General features: G+C 31.2%; 1 pseudogene; it reads right to left on the reverse strand.

Moving 5' to 3' along the window:
• Positions 1-1,034: 1,034 nt before the first annotated feature.
• On the reverse strand, positions 1,035-2,103 carry LOC127904363 (L10-interacting MYB domain-containing protein-like; annotated as a pseudogene).
• Positions 2,104-6,398: the final 4,295 nt, after the last annotated feature.

The raw sequence follows: 6,398 nt of genomic DNA on the forward strand, positions 1-6,398 counted from the left end.
ATTATCATTGGTTGTATTCCTTGAGTCAATAAATAAACAGCATGTTTGCCACCTTCCCCTAATATTCAAATCGGTTACTTATGGAATGCTGCTTCAAAAATTTGGACAACACAATAATAACATTGTAGCAGAGTATACAATGACAGAGGTCTAACAAAGCTGACGATTTTCTACCCTTCACTATCCCAATGAACACCATAAACAAACATTTAAAAACCTAAGAAACTAACTTGACTTTTAATGAATGTCATGACATTAACCAATCGGCTGCAACCTAATGAATTAAAATGGAACTTACCTATTACAGATGTATAAATAGCAGCAATCAACAACACCAGCAATTACAAACAACCACTCTTGATTGCAGGTACTAACACATTCAATTTCTACCCAGAAATTGACAATATGCAAGTGAATAACTTCCCATACTTACTGCTATTTATATACAAATACTTAAGAATTGATGTAATATTTCAAAAACTGTTACCTAACTTTCAAAAGCTACCATTCAAGAGCAAGTTACCAAACATTCAAATGTGGCATACACCAACTGAAAATTTCAAAATTAGCAACTTCAACCTTCCATTCAAGAGCAGCTAACCAAACATTCAAAATATAATACCAACAAGCAGTAGTCTCGGTTTCATAAATTATTATCACCAACCATTCAACTTCAAGTAACCAAACTGAAAAGGAGTACTTTAACAAGCTAAACATAACATTCAAAGTTAAGCATCCACATATTTAAGGTCTACAATTCAGAAATTAACATCCATGAAATTCCAACCCAACAACACTATTCAGTAATACATATATAACAAAACATACATGGTAGTGGTGTTCCAAAAACTTAGCTACGGAAATACACCAAAACATGGGCAACTCCTTCTAATTCCAGCAACAATTGCAGCAAAGGAAGTCTGCAAAACCAGTGGAAAATATTTCAGACAAATAAATATTTTACTTGTCTACAGAATTCAACATAAATGCAAAGACATGAATAGGGTAAAAAGCTAAAAACTGACCTTGTCCATCTAAGTTTGTCTGTGTTGGTCAAACATTATTTTCAGCCATGATACTTTTCTATCAATACAACCCATTGCAGCCCACATCTCCCTCTTGCTCCTCGCCCAGAAGAATTTAGTTGCAAAGGTATGCAATGCACTACCAAAGGTAACTCCATCAATAGAGTGCAGTTCTTCCATTACCTCTTCAATGCTACAACCTTTTTTTATCTCTACAAGGAGCTGTGATCCCTCTAGGCATGGAGACAGTCTCAACAAGTTTATCCATACGTGCAACTAGTACTGCTCCCATTCCAGTTCCCCTTTTCTTTTTTCGCAATTGAGGTGTAGTCTGATGTGCACCCTTTCTCTTTGAACTGCTGGGGTTGCTGCAACTGTGTGCGACATTGCTTCCACCAACCATATTGCTAACATCACGTGTGAAATCAGGGATTGCATCCTCTTCAGAGTCACCACTTCCTTCTTCCATATTAGTATCCTCATTGGTTGTATTCCTCATTCCAGCAGTCACATTATCTTCATCTGATAAGAGTCCTTGTGAGGGAGTCCAAGCATATTGTCCCGTGGCCACTATGTTAGTAAACATGATATCGTACTTGGCACACAACGAGGGCTTTATGCCGACATGCCTAAACTTCTTTGCTCCTCTCATTTCCTGTGCAATGACAGCTAGATGTAATTAGGAATGATAGTAGATGAATAAATAATACAACATGATAAAAAAAATTATGAGGCTATTGCAAATCAGCAAACTAACCTGAATTTTTGATTGCCACCATTCATCAGTTGCTGAGATGGTCCCAAGTTCAGTAGACCAACCAACTCCAGTTTCAGTTATTAATTTTTTTCATACCCTCCAGTCCTTTTTAATCCCATCCCATTTGTTTTTAAGCTGAGATTTTGATAAGGAAAGGCCTGTTTGATCTTTGAATGACTGTACGACAAATTTCCAGCCAGCTTTGCCAAAATGTGTGTTTGGTCTCATGCCTCTCTCAATAGTTGTAATGCAAATGTCGCAAAACATATGCAACATTGCCTTGCTCCAAGAAGCTTTATCATGTGTGTCAGACCCATCCATTGCTTATGGTTAACAATGCAATGAAAAATTAAACAAACAATTAACCAAATGAACAAGAGATTGAATGCTGATAAGGCCATAATACAATAGTAACAGAACAAGAAATTACATGTGCAGCAAAAGGTCAACCAAAGAATAACAAAAGGTTGAATGTTGTCAAGGAATGAAAACATAAATAAAGAACATAAAAACCTACCCACTGTGGCATAAACCTATAACTGTTTGTCATCAATTAGCAGGGGATGTTCTAATTAGCAACTGAAATTATTTGTTTAAGTTACTATGTTTGTAGTTGTTGGCAATCAGCAGCACACAATACCAGTTTAACATAGCAAGTAGAGGATGTTATATATATTTTAATGTACATTTATTAACTTGTTAGCAATATGCAGAATGCCACAACTAATACGATTTTAACATAGAAAGCAGGGGATGTTCTACTTTAGCAACTGAAATTAATTGTGCCCTAATTACGTTTCGTTGGTAACAATCAGCAGCACACAACAAACACACAAATTACTGCAAATACATGGAGGGAATAAAGATAATGAAAAATTAGCACCAATGGTTGACGAGAGTAAAATACTATTGAATTAAAAAGGGCATAAACAGGTCAATTTTACTGCAATGAACAAAAAAAAACTTAAAATTAATAAGAGGACCAGTGAAGTAAGCACAGTACCCGTTGAAAATTGCAGCTGAGGTGTTTGAATGAAGCAAGTTGTTGATATATGTGGTGAGGTTGTTGAAGGCAGGAAGACAGGTTGCTCGTCGTCTTCTTTTTGTGTTGATGCTTCAGAAACGAAGGAAAAATTAGCATATATAACTATCGAGAGTAAACAACAAGTGATTAAACAAAAGGGGATAAACAGATCTTCACTAAAATAAACAGCAATTAACTTAAATTTTCTATAAGTATAGACCAGTTAACCCGTTGTAAATTTGAGCTCTGGTGCTTGAATCAAGCTCGATCTATATATATGTTTCGGGGTTGTTGCAAAGGGTTGTTGTTCTTCTTCATTTTCTTTTGTTAAAGAGAAATGAATGACAATTGAATGTGCAGAAAGAGACGGAGCCATCAGTTTAATGTTTTGGGTTATGCAGCAGTAATGGTTTACTGTGGAGTTGTTGTGCGCAATTACGGTTGATGGGAAGGGAAATGAATGCAAATGAAAGAACAAGAATGGGAAGGAGAAGAGGAAATGAGAACTGAATGAGAACTGAATGAGAAGAGTGTGTGTTTTGGTTATTTCCACTCTTATCAAGATCTCTAGAAAGTTCAACCACAGGTTGAAACTTGTAAAAAAGCAGTATTTTACTGCTTCCAACAAATCGTGGTCCTGTCGCATATAAGTGGTGGGATCCATGTTTGTTGATTTTTAAACCATCTATAACCAAACGATCATTTAGTGTGTTTTTAAAAAAATGCAAACGATAACGCGTTGCCAAACAGAATCTATAAATGTAGAGTTAGGTATAATACGTCGCCTTCCATCCATGCCTTCATTTAAATTTGCGTTTAAAACAGCGAATTATAAAAATTTAAATTAGCCGCCCCCGTACACTCCTTATCACCCACTGAATCAATCTTAAAAAACTCCATTGTTGAGATTATTAAAGTATATTTGTCAACATCACAACTGACATTTGATTCAGGCTAATTAGATCCACGGTTTTTAGCATAAAAAAAGAAGAGAAGAAGAAGAAGACGTGACAAAAGGGTCGTAGAACAGTACGCAAGCATGCATGCACAGATCACAATTGACATCTGATGCTGCATAATGCTGCATGCTTTTGCAGATCCACTCTTAGTGCAAACTCTCGAAAGTTGACTTCTCTCAAGTCTCAAGAGACGTGAACAGTGAACAGGTTCATGCATCTGTGCGTACAGATGGAGTATCTGCACCTGTAATTGTCTTGCTGCCAGATACATTTGGATGGTTCCAAGTGGTGTGTAGATGTGGCTGTTAGTACTTTTCCAAGACATGCCCTGCACTGGAGGAGCTTCATCTTTGACCAATGTCTGTCTTTCCGGACACAAGTTTCTTACCACATGCACAAGCTCGACTTTGAATTTTAATATATTTGTTTCTGCAATTAATTCCAACCTTTTGAGGTTTGATCATTATATTTCTTTTTAGCCGATTAGTGCTCCACATTATATTTATGGATTGGAGATGTAATAAAAGTTGTATTTTAAAGTATTTTTTTATAAATATATTAAAATAATATTTTTTTATAGTTTTTAAAATTTATTTTTAATATCAGTATATTAAAATAATATAAAAATACTAAACAAAATATTTTTTTAAAAAATATTTTTAGGCAAATATCGTTTTGACCATAATGGTAAACATGCCCTTAGCTTAGCATGACACCAAAAATTTATTTAGAGATGAAAGCTTTTTTTTTTTTTTTTCCCAGAATTACTATGATAATATTAAGATAGCGTCTTTTTAATTTGTTTGTGCAATTAATTCCGACTTTTTGAGGTTTGAACATTATTGCTTTTCAGCCGATTAGTGCTATGAAGTTGCCATCATATTGCTTGAATGGAATTGTGGTTTTGCGTTTTTTTTTTATATATAAATATATTAAAATAATATTTAATTTAAATTTATTTTTTATATTAATATATTAAAACAATCCAAAACATTAAAAAAAAACTAATTTAAAGCAAAAAAAAAAAAAAATAAAATTTAGACAAATAACATTTTCACCGCAATGCTAACATGCTCTTAGCATGACACCAAATAATTTGTTTAGAGATGAAAGCTTTTTCTTTTTCAGAATTACTATGATATTATTAATTAGGTAGTATTTGGTATTGTGTTAGTAGTTGCTTTTTAAAATAGTTTTCGGTCAAAATGTATTAAAATAATTTTTTTTTATTTTTTAAATTTTATTTTTGATATTAGCTCAATTAAAAATATAATAAAATTAATTTTTTTTAAAAATCAAATTTTTGACAAACAACATTTGGATGCTGGTGTTCCCAAATGCTACTGAAGACTTTTTACCAAATTCTATCCTATAGCTAAATTACGTGCCCAAATTTTTTATAGATATTAAATAATCCAATGGAGATAATTATCATGTTAGATCGTATTCTCACACTTGATTTTAGAATTGTACCTTGTCATTAGTGACATGTCATTTATAATTATATTGTTTGGGATTGTGATGTAAATTGTGTTTTTATAATTTTTATTTTATATTTTTAAATTGTTTTGATATATAAATATTAAAAATAATTTTTTAAAAATAAAAAATATTATTTTAATATATTTTTAAATAAAAATACACTTTAAAAACAAACACTACCAATATCTAGACAACACATGAAGGACTTTTCTGACTTTTTATCCATTAAAGCATTTTTTTCAATTTTTAGGTAAAATTTCTAAAGTTATTCTTGTAATTAGGTCTATTATATATTTTTATCTTTTTATTTTTAATTTGATCAATTAACTTTGTGCTCTTAAAAGTCATTCAATTAACTGTTTCTAATTTTGTCGAATTAATTTAATAGCTGACTTATATCAAGCTTCAATTCTAATATTTATACGGATATGAATTATTAAATATTTTTTATTTATGAGATGACATTTTATATTTGTGTAAGATATGTATTACCAAATAAATTATCTTAGAAAAATAAATCCAAAACAAAATAAATCTAAAACAATTTATTTGGCTTTATAGGCAAATGAATATAAAAAGTCATTTAATAACGAAAATTATTTTATTATCACATAATTAGCATGTATAATTAACATGAAAACTTGATAAAAATTACTTATTTGGCATATTAAATACATTGAAAGAACACGAAGATTTAACTAAACAAACTCAAAGAGCACGACGATTAATTGACTAAATTAAAAACATAGGGATAGAAATTAAAGACCGACACAAACAAGGAAAAAAAAGTAGGGGTTTTGCCTTTTTTATTTTTAACATGATTACATGGAGTGGTGTGTTGGTTTTGAAATAAAAAATTCAATCTAAATTTAAGTTATAAAATCTTAATAATATTTTTATATTATTATTTAATACATTACCTAAATGAAAAATTTTTCAAACTTAAAACTTGCATAAACTCATATTACATTGTGTTTAATTTTTATCAAATAAAACAAGAGTTGTGAGATTCAAACTCGTGATTTATTGGTCAACAAAACTTTAATATTATATTAAAGAACCATCTCAATAATTTTTTTCCGGTGAAACCCAATAATAGTTTTATAGAAATTGAATTGATTTGTTAAACAAACCTGTATTACTGTTAAAAG

The sequence above is a fragment of the Populus trichocarpa genome, chromosome 1 (assembly GCF_000002775.5).
Source record: "Populus trichocarpa isolate Nisqually-1 chromosome 1, P.trichocarpa_v4.1, whole genome shotgun sequence".
In the NCBI taxonomy this organism is placed as follows: Eukaryota; Viridiplantae; Streptophyta; class Magnoliopsida; order Malpighiales; family Salicaceae; genus Populus; species Populus trichocarpa.